The sequence below is a fragment of the Nomascus leucogenys genome, chromosome 4, assembly GCF_006542625.1.
Source record: "Nomascus leucogenys isolate Asia chromosome 4, Asia_NLE_v1, whole genome shotgun sequence".
Lineage (NCBI taxonomy): Eukaryota > Metazoa > Chordata > Mammalia > Primates > Hylobatidae > Nomascus > Nomascus leucogenys.
The window spans coordinates 93,894,926-93,915,589 of NC_044384.1; the positions used below are offsets into that span (position 1 = coordinate 93,894,926).

General features: G+C 39.9%; 1 protein-coding gene and 1 pseudogene across 16 annotated transcripts in view; one reads left to right on the forward strand and one right to left on the reverse strand.

Moving 5' to 3' along the window:
* SLMAP (sarcolemma associated protein) overlaps positions 1 to 20,664 on the reverse strand; it is a 177,024-nt gene that overhangs the window by 110,350 nt on the left and 46,010 nt on the right. The gene's annotated exons all lie outside the window — the stretch shown is intronic.
* Positions 28 to 20,334, forward strand: LOC105740270 (annotated as a pseudogene).

Genomic DNA, 20,664 nt, shown 5'->3' on the forward strand with positions numbered 1-20,664 from the left:
CATTTATGAGTGAGGGTGGTAATCAGAATGAAAAGGCAAGGAGAAAGAGGAGGAGGAGGAGGAGGAGGAGGAACAGGTATTGCAGCAAATTTATATATAGCTAAGGCCCCCAGAGGGTAACAAAAACCAAACAAAGGAACAAGTGGAAAAATGCAAGATACGGCTGTAAAGAGAGGGCCTTTGGCACTGGAATAAGAAGTTGCAATTTCTTAAGACAGAAGGCACTACCGACAGAGTTGATGAAATATTGTTTTAGGGAGATTAATCCAACAGCTTTGATGATCTAGCAGCTGTGTGTAGGATGAACTGCAGTGGGAGTCACTAGAAATAAGGAGACCCATGATTTGTTCACTTTTGCCACCAACAATTTGGTTGCTTCTTAGAGTATACAAACTTAGTAATTATATGCATCTTCAACATTAATTAATTTATTTATATAACCTTTCTGGCTTCCTGGCTAACAAAGCATCACACATTTCAGAGGCTGGAATTTTTAATTGTGCCACTGAAGGGAGAAATAAAAAGCTTTATTCATATTCTATAGGAAAATATATAGAAAAGTGGTGAAATGTTTTCACCAAAATGAAATCTCACATGTAAACTAGAATGAAACTTGCCAAATATACTACCCGAAGGTCTTACAAATGATGTTAATTTGCCAAGATTTTTTCTACCTAGTGACATTCTAGATGTGTTCACTGTACAATAAATCTTTCTTTTGGGGCCAGCTCACAAGGAAAAGTGGAGAAAGAAAAAGTATTTCTACATGGGAACTGAGATAAGTCTCTACATGGGAGCTGAGATAAGATTATGAATGAAAGACGGAAATAGGGAAAGTGGGAAAGATAAATTTTTCAAAGTGTAATCAAAACAGTATAAAGCATATAAAACACAACTAGAATTATTACATCTTTCTTAAATATGCTTTTGAATTAAGACAATCCTTCACTGAGAATTCAGGACAAAGTAAATTAGATTTCTGAATCTCAGACACCTATGTTGAATTCTGGAAAGCCTCTATATACCTGTCAGGGTCATCTAAAAACTTGCAAGATCCCCCTCAATTTGCCTTAAGTCCTGTAGATAAAGGAGGGCCTGGACCTTAATGGGGCAATATTCACCAGGCAGTAGGGGCAGGAGTGAGACTGGGACCTGCCTAAAATGAGAATTTCTAAGATGAGGTAAGCTTGAGAGAAAACCTGGATATGGAGGACGAAGTGGACCAGGAGGAGTAGGACCAGAGAGAGTTGAGTCCCCTACTGGAAGTATCTCTAAGGTTTGCTTACCTATCTCCCTGGAATTGCCCTTTGCAGCCTCTCTGAGATGGTCACTAGGAGGGCAGAATCAATTCTACAATATTGGCAGAGGTCCAGATTACCCTGCAAGGCAAAGAGAGCCTGCATGTATGGAACCTTGGACCATCTGCCCTCGCGCTTACAGATACAGTTCTGAGAGATGGGGTGGTAGTGGGGGCGGGGGCTGAAAGCCTACAGCAAATTCTAATTTGGCAGTGATTAATCTATTTCCCACACCCCAAAACTGATGGGTTGACAAGAAAATTCTGATTATTTTTTCCTCTCGGGGTGTGTTAATCACAGCAAAAAGCAGCTGTTTGTCTTTGAGGCTCCTACTTAACTGATACTAAGGAACAGATAGTGGTCTCAAACTCAATCTTTTAGACATCAAAAAGTCTCTAATTACCTCAAAGGATATCAAAATTATTAATATCAATATTTTAAATATTACATATTTTACCCAAATGTCATGTATTTTAGCATATTAGGAACAGAACGAGGGGATATTGTGATGTTTTAAATATACAATACTCTCACTACACTTCATGATTTTCCTCACAAAATGTTAAACCATCCTGAGGTCAGCTGAAACAACAACAAAATAATTGCACCACCACTCTTTATCTCTGTTAGAAACCCTCACACAGACCAAGCACAGTGGCTCACACCTGTAATCCCAGTGCTTTGGGAGGTGGAGGGGAAGGATCACTTGAGCCCAGGAGTTCAAGACCAGCCTGGGCAACATGGTGAGACCTTGTCTTTACAAAAAATCCAAAAACTACCTGGGTGTGGTGGTGTGCGCCTGTGGTCCCACCTACTTGGAGTCTGAGGCAGGAGGATCACTTGAGCCCAGGAGTTTGAGGCTGCAGTGAGCTATATGGCACCACTGCACCCCAGGCTTATGACAGAGTGAGACCCTGTCTCAAAACAAACAACAACAAAAACAACACCTTACCCATAGAATAACAGCCTTGTTTGCCACAAAAGGAAGTAACTGTGATCACATTTGTGGGAAAAAAGAACAAGGTCACTAGGTTTAAAGCCTTATAAACTGTTTAATAATGAATACAATGGGCTCCATCTAAGGATAGTTGATATTGATCTATACAGTCATTAAGAGGTAGGAGAGAGAGAAACTAAAAGAAAAAAATTTCCATTAAAGATTGGTAAAATTGGAAAATCATAGGAATATGCATCTTATTTGTGGGGGGGAAAAGCCTGCCCACACACAAAGAATTTATTTGGCAAACAAATTCAGTGGAAATGTTGAAAGACACAAATAGTACACCTGCCCAAAAAAGAACATTCATAGCTTTTAAAAATGCTTTAAATTTATGAGGTAATGAAAATAATTATGATGGCCTTTTCATTCTTTAGGCACAATCATTCAAGTTGGCATATAACTTTGTTTCAAACATCTTGGTCTTTACTCATATTTCTTCGTTTTTAGTGATAGTTAATTCTTTGAGAGATTTATCTCCTCAAGGCTTTGAAAATTTGGACATCCACAGGTAAGTTCTTTAAAAATTATAATAATTCTACTTTGAAAGACAAAGCAAACAAACTTTCTGGGGACCATAAGTGAATAAATGGAAATAATAACAATGCAATTTATGAAACAGTCGTTTTGTCTGAGATGGGAAATGACTATTTGGAAGAAGGAAAATAAACTCCTATGTGAGTTTAGTACAGAGGCTCTCATTTTTCTGCTGCCACATGATTCAGCTGTTCAAATACCTCTCATGATATCCAGCACTTCTCAGAATCAGTAATGCTCCCGGGTAAGATTCATTAATTCTTTTAAAATTTTGAACTGAAATTTAGTAATAGGAAGTATCACATTCAAATTCTATCTCTATTTATGACTTAAACATAAGTCCCTAGACATTTTTCCCTAGGAAGTTTTTGGAGCCAAAGCTTATGAAACTATGAAGTTTTCTTTTAAAAGCATTGCTGATTTCTTTCACTACCATCAAAGGTAACATCACTTATATCCAGAATTCAGGTATATAGAAGTTTTAACAACAGAAAGCAAGACCAAAGAAAGAATTATTCTACAGTGACAAAAGGGTACCACATAATTTACAATAATCATTGCCAGTTTTTGAGTGCTTACCATGTGCTTGGATAAACTACTCTGCATGCATTTTTTCACTTAATCTATATCACAATCTTGTGAGGCAGATGCTATATTATCCCCATACTTCAGATAAAGAAATCAGGACTATGGCCAGGTGCAGTGGCTCACGCCTGTAATCCCAGCACTTTGGGAGGCCGAGGCGGCCGGATCACCTGAGGTCGGGAGTTCGAGACCAGCCTGGCCAACATGGAGAAACCCCATCTCTACTAAAAATACAAAAATTAGCCAGGTGTGGTGGCACACACCTATAATCCCAGCTGCTTGGGAGGCTGAGGCAGGAGAATAGCTTGAACCTGGGAGGCAGAAGTTGCAGTGAACCGAGATCACATCACTGTACTCCAGCCTGGGCGACAAAGTAAGACTCCATCTTAAAAAAAAAAAAAAAAAAAAAACCAACCAAACAAAAACGTCTTAAATTCAAGCTCTATCATCTTCTAACTTATTGTGTGACCATGAGCAACCTACTTAATCTCTTTGAGCCTCCCTTTGCCTATATTTAAATCAAGGATGGCATCAGTACCTACCTCAGAATGTTTGTTGTAAAGGTTAAAGGATATAAAGCATTAGCACAGTATTTGTACATAGTAACTGCTAAACAAATGGTAGCTATTATTATTAAGCTCACAGAATATGTGTAAATATGTAATCACTTTGATTTTTTTCAGTCAGGGAACTCATTCAGGACTTTCCTTTATTGGTCAAGGTTCTTAAAAATAAGGTTCTTTGACAATTACTTAAACAGCTGATAGAGAAATAAAAAGGCTGGTGCAGTGGCTCACACCTGTAATCCCAGCACTTTGGGAGGCTAAGGTGGGAGGATTGTCTGAGTCCAGGAGTTCAAGACCAGCCTGGGCAAGATGGTGAGACCCTGCTCTAAAAAAAAAAAAAAAAATATATATATATATATATATATATAAATAGATGAGTAACAGCTGAACTTTAATATATACAGGTGTTAAATATATGATATATATAATATTTTATGGTTATTATCAGAATAATATGGTTATAATAAATGGTTATCATAAATAACCATATTTATTATAAATAACCATGATATTTATGATAATATTCACGGTAATATTCATGTGTGATGGGGGCAACGGTATACTACTGCATAGAAGGAAGTTGCTAAGCCTTTGTCTCACAGCATGGACAGAAAACCAATTATAACAAATACAAAACACTGTGATATGGATTAGGGCAGGGGTCCCTTATCCATAGTTGGTATTGGTATTGGTCTGTGACCTGTTAGGAAATGGGCCGCACAACAGGAGGTGAGCAGAGGGCGAGTGAGCATTACCACGTGAGCGCCACCTCCTGTCAGATCAGTGGTGGCATTAGATTCTCACAGAAGCGCAAACCCTATTGTGAACGATGCATGTGAGGGATCTAGGTTGTACATCTAACTAATGCCTGATGATCTGAGGTGGAACAGTTTCATCTTGAAACCATCCCCTACCCACCATCCATGGAAAAACTGTTTTCCATGAAACCAGTCCTTGGTGCCAAAAAGGTTGCAGACTGCTGGATTAAGGAATCCCAAATTTTGGGGGGTTTTTGTGACAGAGTCTTGCTCTGTAACCCACGCTAGAGTACAGTGGGCAATCACAGCTCACTGCAGCCTCAACCTCCCAGGCTCAAGAGATCCTCCCACCACAGCCTCCCGAGTAGCTGGGACTACAGGCACGTATCACCACACCCAGCTAATTTTTTTGTTTTGTTTTGTTTTGTTTTGTTTTGTTTTGTTTTTGTAGAGACAGGCCTCACTTTGTTGCCCAGGTTGGTCTCAAACTCCTGGCCTCAAGTGATTCTCCTGTCTCAGCCTCCCAAAGTCCTGGGATTACAGCCATGAGCCACTACACCCAGCCCTAAGTGAAGTTATATCAAGAGGAAATTACTAGTCAGTTCTCATGTATATGTAAGTATGCCTAGAATATATTACACAGACTAGGAGATCTATAACTATTCAATTAACAGTGTGAACCAATTTATGAATAAATTAAGCTAAATAGTATTTGGCAGATGTCATAATTCCTTTTCTAAACCAGGGTCCTACTGTACTCCTGGCCCTAAGTAACAGGGCTGGAAACCCAGTCAAGCCACAGAATAATGCTCAGAGAACTGGGCACGGTGGCTCACACCTGTAACCTCAGCAATTTGAGAGGTTGAGGTGGGCACATTGCTTCAGTCCAGGAGTTTAAGACCAGCCTGGGCAACAAAGTGAGACCTTGTCTCTACAAAAAATCAAAAAATGAGGCATGAGGACCGCTTGAGCCCAGGTGATTGAAGCTGCAATGATCCATGATCATGCCACTGCACTCCCGCCTGGGTGACAGAGATGGATGACGAATGGAAAGAAGGCAGGCAGGCAACTGAAGGACACCCTGGGATGGGTTCGCCCTGAGAGAGGGGCTCGTGACTTGGAAAGTACTGCGGGGAGAAAAAATAAAATAGAAAAAAAAAAAGAATAATGCACACAGAAGGTCATAACTCACTCTATTCAAAACTCAAAATGCTACTTGGGACACCCTATAAGGATAAGGGCCTTCCCATTATACCTTCCTATATTATTTGAAATTTCCATTAAAAAAAAAAAAAAAGACATATATGGGAAGGTACAAACAGGCACCTGACGCCAAAACTCTCAAGCCTAAAAGCTCAGGAAGATAGGCAACTAACAAGATGTTTAATGTAAGTTTGGCAAAGACTAAGATTAGTGATAATTGGCTCTAGCAAGAATGTGGAGGAAACAACATTTTCATATACATCATCTCTCAGTATCCATGGAGAGGACTGACACCAAATCCACCACGGATATTCAAGGCCCTTCTATAAAATGATGTAGTAGTTGCATAACACCTACACACATCCTTCTATATACTTTAATTCATCTCTAGAGTACTTAGAATACCTAATACAAATACTACATAAATAGTTGTTAATGATGTATTGTTTAGAAAATGACAAAAATAAAATTCTGTACTTGTTCGGTACAGGTGCAACCATCCTTTTTTTTCCCCCAAATATTTTCCATCCAAAATTGGTTGAATCCATGGATGTGTAACCCATGGATGTGTAACCCATGGATACAGAAGGCTCACTGTCCTGGACATGAGAGTATAAACTGATAAAACTTTTTTGGAAAATGATTCAGCAATACTTATTAAAATTTTAAAAGCTTATACCCAGAGGGGTATGGTGGCTTGTAATCCCAGCACTTTGGGAAGCCAAGGCAGGAGGATCTCTCGAGTCTAGGAGTTCGAGACCAGCCTGGCCAACATGGTGAAACCCCATCTCTACCAAAAATACAAAAATTAGCTGGGCACAGTGGCGCAGGCCTGTAATCCCAGCTGCTCAAGAGGCTGAGGCAGGAGAATCACTTGAACTCAGGAGGTGGAGGTTACAGTGAGATGAAATCACACCACTGTGCTCCGGCCTGGGCAACAGAGCAAGACTCCGTCTCAAAAAAAAAAAAAAAAAAAAAAAAAAGCATCCAAATGGAAAGGACAAAATAAAATTATCTGTTTTGGATGATATAGTCTTGTATGTAGAAAACCCTAAATGGTCCAGAAAAAAACTGTTAGAATAAATGAATTCAGCAAAGTAGTAAGATACAAAAACAATACAGGAAAATCAGTTGCATTTCTATACACTAAACAATGAACAATCCAAAAAGGAAATTATAATAAAATCTCATTATCAGTAGCATCAAAAAGAACTAACTTAGGGGGTTGGGAAAGGGGTTAAGAAAAAAAAAAAGTAAAAATTTTAAAAAATGTTTAATGAATTAACTTAGGAATTAACAAAAGAGGTAAAATATTTGTACAATGAAAACTATAAAACATTACTGAAAGAAATTAAAGACATAAATAAAAACACATTCCATAATCATAGAAGTCTTAATACTGTTAAGATGCCAACACTACCCAAAGCAATCAATAGATTCAATGCAATCTCTATCAAAATCCCAGTGATGTTTTTTGCAAAATTAGAAATGCTCATCCTAAAACTTATATAGAATTTCAATGGCCAAAACAATCTTGAAAAAGAAAACAAAACTTGAGGATTCACACTTCCTGATTCCTACTACAAAGCTACACTAATCAAAACAGTATGGTACCGGCATACAGACAGACATATATCTCATATTCAAAAGAATATGAATAGACAGTCCAGAAATAAACATTCACATATACAGTCAAAAGATTATGTCCAAGGGTGCCAACATCATTTAATGGGAAAGAACAGTCTTTTCAACAAATGGTGCTAGGAAAACTGGATATCCACATACAAAACAATAAAGTTGGAGCCTAACATAACACTATATACAAAAACGAACTCAAAATGGATCAATGATCTAAATGTAAGACCTGAAAGTATAAAATTCTTAAAAGAAAACATAGGGCAAAAGCTTCACAACATAGGATTTGGCAATGGTTTCTTGGATATGACACCAAAGGCAAAAGCAACAACAGAAAAGACAAAGGGGACTTCATGAAAATTAAAAACTTTTGTGTGTCAAAGGGCACTATCAACAGAGTAAAAGGGCAACCCACAGAATGGGAGAAAATATTTGCAAATCATACATTTGATAAGGGATTGATATCCAGAATACACAGAGAACACCTAAAACTCAACCACTAAAAAGCAAAGAACCCAATTCAAAAATGGGCAAAGGATTGGAATAGACATTTGTTCAAAGAAGATATACGATGGCCAATAAGCACATGAAAAGATGCTAAACATCACTAATCATTAGAGAAATGCAAACAATGAGATACCACTTCACACCCATTAGGATAGCTACTCTCAAAAAAAGTAGAAAATAAGTGTTGGCAAAGATGTGGAGAAATTAGAACCCTTATGCACTGTTGGTGGAATGTAAAATGGTACAGCTACTGTGTTAAACAATATGGCAGTTCCTCAAAAATTTTGAAAAAGAATTACCATATGATCCAGCAATTCCCTTTCTGGGTATATAGCCAAAAGTAGGGTCTCAAAGAGATACTGGTACATCCATGATCATAGCAGCATTATTCACAATAGCTAAAATGTAAAAGCAACCCAAGTGTCCATCAACAGACGAATGGATAAGCAAAATATGACATAAAAATATACATACAATAAAATATTATTCAGCCTTAAAAAGGAAGGAAATTCTGACATATGCTACAACATGGATTAACCTTGAGGACATTATACTGAATCAAGTAAGCCAGTCACAAAAAGACAAAATACTATATAATTCCACTTATTTGAGGTAGTTTCAGGGGTCCAAAATCATGGAGGCAGAAAGTAGAATGGAGTCTGGCAGGGATTGTAGGGAGGAAAAAATGGAGACTTACTAATATGTAAAAACCTTCAGCTTTACATGATGAAAAGAGTTATGGAGATGAATGATGATAATGGTTACAGAACATTATGAATGTATATAATACCCTGAACTGTATACTTAAAAATGGCAACAATGATAAATTTTACGTTACATTTATTTTATCACAATAAAAAAACTTTTAAAGGCAGCTGGATATATGAGCCTAGAGTTCAGGGGAAGAAGTCTCAGCTTGAGATATACATTAAGCTGTCATCAGCATATAAACAGAATTTAAAGCCAAGAGACAGGATGAGATCACCAAGGGAACAAGTACAGATAGACAACAGGTCCAAGGACATGGAGCAGTTCAAAGTTTCAAGGTCATGGAAAAGAGGACCAACCAAAGGAAATTGTAAAGAATGGCCAATAAGGTATGAAAAGAACCAAGAGAAAGTGATACGTCCTGGAAGCTATGTGAATAATGTCTTCCAAGAATGTGGGAGAGATCAACCATCAAATGATGCTGATACATCGAGTAAGGTAAGGGACAAACGCTGACCACTGGAAATAATCTGAAAGCCACCGACGACCTTGGCAAGAACAGTGTGGATGTAGCGGAAGATGAATGCCTTACCAGAATGATTCCAAAGAAAATGGACACAGAGGAATGAGAGGCTGCATATATGGAAAAATCTTTTAAGAAGTTTTGCTCTAAATGGAAGCAAATAAATGAGCAATGCTAATAGAGAAAGTGAAATCAACAGAATTTTTCTAATAAGAGAAAAATTGTTGCAGGATCCTTGGGGTGTCACTTTTCTGGCCAGAAACCTCTGTGGCTGGTGGTGCCCTTGCCTGAGTTTTGCTCGGGTCCATTGGGCTCATTCTGCCTACTTGGGCTGGCAGGCTGCACTCGGTTCACGCTACCAGCCTGGATCCCATGCCTGCCAAGGGCAAGCCAGGCATGGAGTGACAAGGGGTGTGTGAGTAAGCGAGCATGGGGTCCAACCACTGTGCACAGGCATGCCGCCTGCTGCAGTGGGGCAGGCAGCTCCAGGTGCCAGCATGGGTGCTGGCTCTCTGTAAGGCTGTGGCTAGATTAGGCACACTGCAAGCAGCTTCCACGGCTGCCACCAGGGAACGTGGTGGCACCCGGAAGCTTAGAGCCTCCAGGAACCACAGGGAACCAAAGAGTCACAGCCCTGGCTTGGGGAGCTCCAGATCTGAGCTCCCTGAAGGGCTGCAGCTCTTCTCTCCTCTTTATCTGCAGTATGGCAAGCAAGGGGTATGTTTCAGCCCTGTTTGTGTTACAGCTCTTTCAGCCTTGCCTTTTGGCAGGTCCCAAGTTCTTGTCCTGTGTCCAGGAAGAAAGGGGTAGGCAGACAAGTGAAGGGTGAGCAAGGCGAAGAGGAGCTTTATTGAGCTTTATTCTATTGACAGAATAGTTCAGAGGAAGCCCTGAAGTGGGTAGCTCCTCTCTACAGGCAGGTCATCTCAACGTCTGCTCAGCTCTGGCTGAGCCCGAGGCTTTTACGGGCCTCAGAGGGGAGGAAATGTGAGCCAGTTGGTCCGTGAGCGGCCATGAGCGGGACCAGAAAAGGCACCACAAGTTCCCAGTTCTGTCTGTAGGGCTGGCCCCCAGCCTTTAGGCCCTCACTGGTCTGAAGGCAGGGCCTCACCAGGGACCCAACCCCTTCCACCCAGGAACCTGTCTGCCTCCTGCTGCTGCTCATGGTGCCCAGGCTGTAGGTGCCAAGGGGTACCCGCAGGCCAGTGCTGAGCTTCCCTCAGCCCCTCATTGGCTTCCTTCCTATGTTTGTCAGCACCCGAAGTCCAGAGGGGGCTGAGGTGACAGGAGGCTGGTGTGTCAGCACTGCCCTGAGCGTGTGCACACCTGGCTGGTCTGTAACAGCACCTGGGCTCCACTCTGACTTTGCTCTGAGATCAAATGGGCGCCAACAGCAGGGAGAGGCCAGGAAGTGGAAGCAAGCACTTCCAAGCCTGCAAGGGCAGGGGGGCCTTTCTTCCTGGGCCCCCAAGAGTGCAGGGATGCCTGGGTCCACAGCCACAGTTTGTGTGGCTGCAGCTGCACCTGGGGGTGTGAGGGGTGGGCTCCTGCCTGCTCCATGGAATGGGAGGCCTGTGTGTGCAGCTGAGACTTGGGTGGCTGCAGCTGTGCCCGGAAGAGCAGGGCTCCTGCCTGCTCCCTGCCTCCACCAAGAGCACAAGGAGGCCAGGGTCCATAGTCATGACAAAGAAGGGCATTACATAATGGTAGGGGGATCAATTTAACAAGAAGAGCTAGCTATGCTAAATATATATATTCACCCAATACAGGAGCATACAGATTCATAAAACAAGTTCTTAGAGACCCACAGTGACTTAGACTGCCACACAATAATAGTGGGAGACTTTAACACCCTACTGTCAATATTAGATCAATGAGACAGAAAATTAACAAGGATATTCAGGACTTGAGCTCAGTTATGGATCAAGTGGACCTAATAGACATCTATAGAACTCTCCACCCCAAATCAACAGAATATACATTCTTCTCAGTGCCACATGGCACTTATTCTAAAACTGACCACATAATTGGAGGTAGTAAAACACTCTTCAGCAAATGCAAAAGAACAAAAATCATAATAAATAGTCTCTCAGACCACAGCGCAATCAAATTAGAACTCAAGATTAAGAAACTCACTAAAAACCACACAACTGCATGGAAATTGAATAGCCTGCTCCTGAATGACTCCTGGGTAAATAAAGTAAGGCAGAAATCAAGAAGTTCTCTGAAACCAATGAGAACAAAGAGACAACACACCAGAATCTCTGGGACACAGCTAAAGCAGTGTTAAGAGGGAAATTTAAAGCACTAAATGCCCACATCAGAAAGCTAGAAGGATCTCAAATCGACACCCTAACATCACAATTAAAAGAGCTAGAGAAGCAAAAGCGAACAAATCCAAAAGCTAGCAAAAGACAAGAAATAACTAAGATGAGAGCAGAACTAAAGGAGCTCAAACATGAAAAACCCTACAAAAAAAACTATGAATCTAGGAGCTAATTTTTTGAAAAAACTAACAAAATAGATAGACTGCTTGCTAGACCAATAAAGAAGAAAAGAGAGAAGAATTAGATAGACACAATAAGAAATGATAAAGGGGATATCACCACTGCTCCCACAGAAATACAAACTACCAACAGAAAATAAACAACTCTATACAAATAACTAGAAAATCTAGAAGAAATACATAAAGTCCTGGACACATACACCCTCCCAAGACTAAACCAGGAAGAAGCTGAATCCCTGAATAGACCAATAACAAGTTTTGAAATGGAGGCAGTAATTAACAGCCTGTCCAACAAAAAAAGCCTAGGACCAGACGGATTCACAGCCAAGTTCTACCAGAGGTACAAAGAGGAGCTGGTACCATTCCTTCTGAAACTATCCCAAACAATTGAAAAGGAGAGATTTCTCCCTAACTCATGTTATGAGGCCAGCATCATCCTGATACCAAAACTCTGGACATAACAAAAAAAGAAAACTTCAGGCCATCGATGCGAAAACCCTCAGTAAAATACTGGCAAACTGAATCCAGCAGCACATCAAAAACCTTATCCATCACGATCCAGTTGGCTTCATCCCTGGGATGCAAGGCTGGTTCAACATACACAAATCAATAAATGTAATCCATCACATAAACAGAACCAATGAAAAAACCGCATGATAATCTCAATAGATGCAGAAAGGCCTTCGATAGAATTCAACATCCCTTCATGTTAAAAACTCCCAATAAACTAGGTGTTGATGGAACATATCTCAAAATAAGAGCTATTCAGGACAAACCCACAGCCAATATCATACTGAATGGGCAAAAGCTGGAAGCATTCCCTTTGAAAACCAGCACAAGACGGCCGGGCGCAGTGGCTCACGCCTGTAATCCCAGCACTTTGGGAGGCCGAGGCGGGCGGATCACGAGGTCAGGAGATTGAGACCATCCTGGCTAACACGGTGAAACCCCGTCTCTACTAAAAATACAAAAAATTAGCCGGGCGAGGTGGCAGGCGCCTGTAGTCCCAGCTATGCAGGAGGCTGAGGCAGGAGAATGGCGTGAATCCTGGGGGGCGGAGCCTGCAGTGAGCCGAGATCGCGCCACTGCACTCCAGCCTGGGTGAAAGAGCGAGACTCCGTCTCAAAAAAAAAAAAAAAAAGAAAACCAGCACAAGACAAGAATGCTTCTCTCACCACTCCAATTCAAATAGGAAGAATAAACAGGCAACCTACAGAATGGGAGAAAATTTTTGCAATCTACCCATCTGACAAAGGTCTAATATCTAGAATCTATAAGGAACTTAAACATTTACAAGAAAAGAACAACCCCATCAAAAAGTGGGCAAAGGATATGAACAGACACTTCTCAAAAGAAGACATTTATATGGTCAACAAATATATGAAAAAAAGCTCAACATCACTGATCATCAGAGAAATGCAAATCAAAACCACAATGAGATACCATCTCACACCAGTCAGAATGTTGATTATTAAAAAGCTAAGAAACAACAGATGCTGGTGAGGCTGTGGAGAAATAGGAACACTTTTACACTGTTGTGGGAATATAAATTAGTTCAACCATTGTGGAAGACAGTGTGGTGATTCCTCAAGGATCTATAACCAGAAATACCATTTAACCCAGCAATCCCATTACTGGGTATACACCCAAAGGAATATAAATCATTCTACTATAAAGACACATGCACACATATGTTTATTGCAGCAGTATTTACAATAGCAAATACATGGAACCAACCCAAATGCCCATCAATGATAGACTGGATAAAGAAAATGTGGTACAGGCATGGTGGCTCATGCCTGTGGTCCCGGCACTTTGGGAGGCTGAGGTAGGTGGATCACTTGAGGTCAGGAGTGTGAGAACAGCCTGGCCAACATGGTGAAACCCTGTCTCTACTAAAAATACAAAAAAATTGGCCAGGCATGGTGGCACATGCCTATAATCCCAGCTACTTGGGAGGTTGAGGCAGGATAATTGCTTGAAGCTGGGAGGCGGAGGTTGCAGTGGGCCAAGATTGTGCCACTGCACTCCAGCTTGGGTGACAGAGCAAGACTCTGTCTCAAAAAAAAAAAAAAAGAAAAGAAAAGAAAAGAAAATGTGGTACATAAACACCATGGAATACTACACAGCCATAAAAAGGAATGAGATCACGTCCTCTGCAGGGACACGGGTGAAGTTGGAAGCCATCATCCTCAGCAAATACAGAAACAGAAAACCAAACACCGCATGTTCTCACTCATAAGTGGCAGCTGAACAATGAGAACACATGGACACAGGGAGGGGAACAACACACACCAGGGCCAGTTGGGGGGCAGGGGGCGAAGGGAGGGAGAGCATTAGGACAAATGGCTAATGCATGCATTAATCTAATGCATTTAATTGAATGGCTTAAAACCTAGATGACAGGTTGATAGGTGCAGCAAACCACCACAGCACATGTATACCTATGTAACAAACCTACACGTTCTGCACTTATATCCCAGAACTTAAAGTAAAATTTACAAAAAAATAAAATAAAAATTACCCCGTTTTACATACTAGCAAGAACAGAGAAAAGGAGCACTTGGCCCAACCCTGAGAATTAAGAGGATTCGTGAAGGAGCTGTCCCATGCTGAATCATTAAGGCTGAGTAAGAGTGAGTCGGGAAGTAGGGAGGGGACTGAAACATCATGAAAAACAAAGGTAAGACACAGCATAGTGTGGGGTTGGTGGGGGGAGTCAAAAGGACTAGTATGTGATGTATGAGACTGAGAATGACAGGAGATGAGGCTAGAGAGGTAAGCAGTCACCAAGCCTTTTAGGACATATGCAGTACAACCTTTATCATATAGAGAACTTGCGACTATAGGGTTTAGGCAGGGACATACTGAGATCAAACTGATATTTCATTCAATGAAGAAGTACCTTGAAGAGTACCAGACTGAAGAGTTGGAGACCAGTTAAGAGGCTACTGAAATAAATAATAAGGCCCTGAATTACGACAGTGTTAGAAGTAGTAAGAGGGGCTCAGTGACAGAAACTATGTGTTCAGTGATAAAGGCAGCAGTTGGTAGCTTGTGCTACTGGACAGATAATACTAGTAGCTGTATTTGGAAATACTGGAGCAAGGGTGGATAGTGAATGAATCACTTCAGTTTTGGATATGTTGCTTTTAGATTCACTATAAGGACATCTAGTAAGTAAAGGTAAGCAGACAGGCAGAAAATTCAGACTTCAGGGTTCAATATATCTAAAAAGCATCCACATTTGAGTGGTCACCAAAATTATTCTAATATATAAAATGATCCAAAAATAATACTAACAGGGAAAACAATGACTGAACATTTAGGAACACACATTTGAGGAAAAACCAGTGGTAAAAAATGCTTGAAGGAATTTCATACAGTCAAAGAGGTACAAGGAAAATCAGCAAAAGTACCATCCATGAGGCCAGGGAAACAGTCAAGGGCTAATACCTCCAACCAGTATACAAAGAGAAACCATAATGACTTGAAAAAGCCAACAGAGATCACAAGAGATCAAAAAAAGTCACATCAAATAACAATCTAGACTCTCTAATTCTGCTGTATTAACTTTTTGAAAATTAGCAGAACCTACTGGGACATCTCTTTCTGAGGTCTTAAAGTAGTGAAGTCAATCTTGAGTACAAAAGACTAAAAGGATCAAACACAGATGTTTCCCTACCTATAGGAGAAGATCATTTACAGTGATAGATTATCTACAGTGAAGAAAATTATTAATATTATTGTAGTAAATTGGTACTACATATTTTTTATTTTTATTTTTTTGATTCAGGGTTCCACTCTGTTGCCCAGGCTGGAAAGCAGTGACATGATCATGGCTCACTGCAGCCTTGACCTCCCAGACACAGGTGATGTTCCTACCTCAGCCTCCCAGGTAGCTGGGACTACAAGTGCACACCACTACACTCAGCTAATCTTTTGTATTTTTTGTAGAGATAAGGTTTCACCATTTTGCCCAGGCTGGTCTCAAACTCCTAGGCTCAAGTGACCTCCTGCCTCAACCTCCCAAAGTGCTGGGATTATAGGCGTGAGCCACCACACCTGGCCAATGTATTTTTAATAAGTCAAAACTTATTGTCAAGCACGATAAAATAGAAAATTTTTTATTTTATCATTCCTGACTTCTTAATCACCACACATTACCTTCTCACCTATGACTTCAAGTAAACTCAACTACTGACAGTATAAATGTCTTACAGCCCTATGTAACAAGGAAAAGCATTTAAGCATGGATGATGTAGAAACCTAGGCTAGTAATTAGACAAAAATAATACAAATACAATAAAAATGTATCAGAAATGGAAATAATCTTTGATGTTAGATAAAAAAAAGATGAAAGGTGAAAATAAATAGAGCAAGAGTCAATTTCTGTTTCTTGCTTTTGGCTCTATTTGATCACTTTTTGACAATCTGTCAAATTAAAAAATTATTTATTAAAAAATCACTTACTCTTAAGATGACTGTACTATGCTATACTAATTGGGAGTGACTCACAAATGTTTGGTCCCACCCATACAGAAGAACTCTACAAGGAACTTTTAAAAAGTCAACAGGAAGCATATTTTCAGATGAGTACCTAAAGCAATATCAGTAAAGAGTAGAAAGGACATGATAGAATTATTTACTTGAAATGGAAAAGTTAATTGCATTTTCTTGGAGTGGGGTGCGGGAAACTCCCAAGGTGTGAGTCATTGGATTAAAGAACAACTGGATTCAGGATTTAGGCGAGCTAGAAAGGCAGGATTCAAAACACAGCAGAGCAAGCATGCAGCTCTCTAGCCCAAAAAGAAAAAAAAAACATGTTGGATTTGTGCCTCCAGAGTTTGAGTCAGACAGACAGAAAGAGAGTGGAGAGGAAGGCATGACCAGATTTGACTTCAGCACATGGGAGAATCTAAAACTGTTTTATCTTTTGGTTTATTTCTTCCTTTATTTATATAGTACTAAAACATTTAAATTACATTCAAGGAAACAAAAATGGAAGTTATTTCAAAATCTTACATCTACAAGGATCTAGATGGCTTTGCCACAATGCTTGGCACACAGACTAGACCAACAAAGTTAATGTCATCACAACCTCTCTAGCATTAGCACTAATTTGATTTTGTTAATTTAGTATAACCAACAAATTTATAAAATATTTATTGCTATAGTTACTAGCAAGAAGGAATGCCTGTTTATTCACTAGAGTACATGTATTCATCTTGAATAAACTGACTACTTAACTCCTTGGCCTATTTATCTATCATAATCTTGATGGCCTTTTTTAACACTGGAAACATGAGTATATACTCATGTTTCCAGTGTTAAAAAAGGCCATCAAGATTATGAGTATACACTCATGTTTCTATCCTAATGAATGCAAACATGCCCAATTTCCATTTTTGTCATTTTTCATGGAATCAAAGTTTTCAATGTTTATTTAGATGCTCACTGTTTTTATTTGCCTTCATTTGGTTTTAGACTGTAGTAGTTGCTCATCTACCAATAAATTCTGAAGTAGTTTTCATTATTACACTCATACTGTATAGTTTAGAACTTTTCACTTACCTGCTCCAATCACTGCACTTTAACTCTCTTACACCATTTAATTATGCATTTCTTCTCAAGTATAGTGCTATCATCCGTTTTTTAAAAGAAACTTTTTTTGTGGCTAAGTAATTACATAAAATTAAATGGGCTCCAGGCAATTCTACTCCTAGAGAAATTACCCAACAGAAATGAGAGACACAAAGAATTGTACACAAATGTTCCTGGCAGTATTGTTCATAATAATCAAAAATTGGAAGCAATCTGAATGTCCATCAAACACTATATAAACAAAATATAGTATAGCTGAAATAAAAATGAATTAACTATTGATAGATTCTACAACATGCATGAACCTCAAAAACATAATGCTAAGTGAAGGAAACCAGCCAGATACAAGGACTACATATTACATGACATTATTTGTTTGAAATTTCTAGAATACGCAAATCTGTTACAGACAAAGAGCAGGCTGGGCGCGGCGGCTCAAGCCTGGGAGGCCGAGGCGGGTGGATCACTCCAGGTCAGGAGCTCGAGACCAGCCTGGCCAACATGGTGAAACCCCATCTCTACTAAAAATATTTTTAAAAATCAGCCAGGCTTGGTGGCACACGCCTGTAATCCCAGTTATTCAGGAGGCTGAGGCAGGAGAATCGTTTGAACCCAGGAGACGGAGGTTGCAGTGCGCTGAGATGATGCCACTGCACTCCAGCCTGGGCATAAAGAGCAAAACTCCACCTTAAAAAAAAAAAAAAAAGCACACAAAGAGCAGATTAGTAGTTGCCTAAGGCTGGGGCTGGGATATAGAATTAACTGCAAATGGCACAGGGAATTTTTTTTGGAGTGATGCAACTGTTTTACAGCTGAATTACAGTGATGGTTGCGTAACTGTATAGAATGACAAAAAAAAATTGACTTCAAGTACTTGACTTACATTTATAATAGGTGAATTTTATGGAATGTAAATTATATCTCAATAAAGCTGTTTTTAAGAAACCAATGAACACAGGAAGGATAAAAACAACAAAATATAAATATACACATACACATATTTTAACCTTGAAACATAAAAATTTAAAGGATTCAATTTGTTACTGTCAAATGTAGCAAAAAGTATTTTAAACAATAAATATTCAGTGCTTCCAAGAGTACCATAAAAGAAACTTTTCACAAGCTGATCATCATGAGAATGCAAATTGGCACAATTTGCACAATTGGCACAAACTACTGGAAAGTAGTTTGGCAAGGCATACCAAGAGAGCATTAAAAATATGCCCTTTGATCTACCCTAAATGTGCCCTGAGAATCTACCCTAAAGAAATAATTTAAAAAATGAATAAAGATCAGGGTATTAAGATACTGAGCAAAGCATGATTTATAATAGTTAAGAAAAAAACAGGAAAAACAGTAAATATTCAACAATGGAAGAATGGATAAGAAGATTACAGCCTATCCATGAATATTATGTTCCCTTAAAAAATGTCTGTGGGCCTGCAGCCTGGTGCAGAGTATAACATCCTAGCCACTGCTGCTTGCATTGGAGAGGAAGATGCCCACCTCCATTTCACCCTGTGTGGTGGGTTCACCCAGAAGCCAGCTAGCAGAGTGCTGGTAGCATTCTGTAATTTTGCAAATGAGGCAAACTTGAAATTAAGAAATGTAACCTCAATGGCTGGAAGAGGGCTTGCCTATCACAATAGTGCTCACCAGGGAAGACAGACTCAAATATTACAGGATGACGCAGACTGTTCATCAAATGTAATTTTAAAACGGACCTTTCTGTTTATACAGCTGATTTGCTATATATTGTCATAAAAAATGACAGAAATTATTCACATTTCTGTCATTTTTGTGATGCCAGGAAGACTGTTGGGATGAGGAGGAAGGGAAGGACTTGAAGCCAGGATAAATCCCACAGATCATCTCATCACAGCCTATTAGGCTCATGGCTTTAGCTTTACTCATGAACTTTCTGTCCCAGAAATTCTTGTAGAGCTTACAGGACAAAGAGGAGGTTGTGCTAAAGGAAAAGTAGGATCAATGCATATGTATGCCAAGAACTTCTACAGGAGCCATGGCATTGTCAGAGCTCAGGTCTCTTGGGAGCTGGTATTGGCTTGGCCTGTGAGTATAACGGAAAACATGAGGTCTGAATGACTTTATATTAGAAGTACAATATAGCCGCTTTGTGGAAATAACCTCATATTTTCATCTGTGAGAATAAAACTGCTATGGAATAAGAGCATCTGTTGAGACAGCAGCACCCAGCACTGATTACTATAAGAGAGGGAATTTTGTACCTGGACTAAGGATAGACAGAATGAATATTCTATGTGTCCATGAGGCAACAAAGTTTGCCTGTTGTATATGTGGAAAGGGGACCATACTGATGAAGCTGCAGACTTACCATTATCAAGGCACAGTGTAAGTGATCCTGGAGTCAGTTGTACACAAGAAGAAATTCAAGAAGCAAGAGGACTGAGTCTATTATGCTTCTCAAAGATAAAATGGTAAATAGCAATCTTGCCAATGTTAAAGAATAAACAGACAGCCGGGCAGGGTGGCTCACAACTGTAATCTCAGCATTTTGGGAGGCCAAGGCAGGCAGATCACCTGAGGTCAGGAGTTCGAGACCAGCCTGGCCAACATGGTGAAACCCCGTCTCTACTAAAAATACAAAAATTAGCCAGGTGTGGTGGTGGATGCCTGTAATCCCAGCTACTTGGGAAGCCGAGGCAGGAAATCGCTTGAGCCCAGGAGGTGGAGGTTGCAGTGAGCCGAGATGGTGCCACTATACTCCAGCCTGGGCTACAGAGAGAGACTCTGTCTCAAAAAAACAAAATGAAAGGACACCGATATTGATACAACTGATCCCAAACTACCTTTGCAAGAATTAGGCCATTACATTTATTGCATTTTGAAGTTTATGATGTAAATCAGTGGATCCAGTTTAAGTAGATTTTTATTTTTTTAAGACAGGGTCTTACTCTGTTGCCCAGGCTGGATTGCAGTGGTGCAATCACAGCTCACTGTAACCTCAAATCTCTGGGCTCATGCAATCCCCCTGCCTTAGCCTCCAGAGTAGAATCAGATCATTTTAAGGGGATACTGTAAATTTACTATTATACCTCAATGGAACATCCATGGTCAACTGTAAGAAACTTTGTATTCTTAATTTTGTTAAAACAAACAAGCAAACCCAAAAGCTCGCGAATATGTTTGTACTATGGCATAAAATAAAGTTTTAAAAGTTGGGAAAAAAATTTAATGAGTGCCAAAGGTCCACTG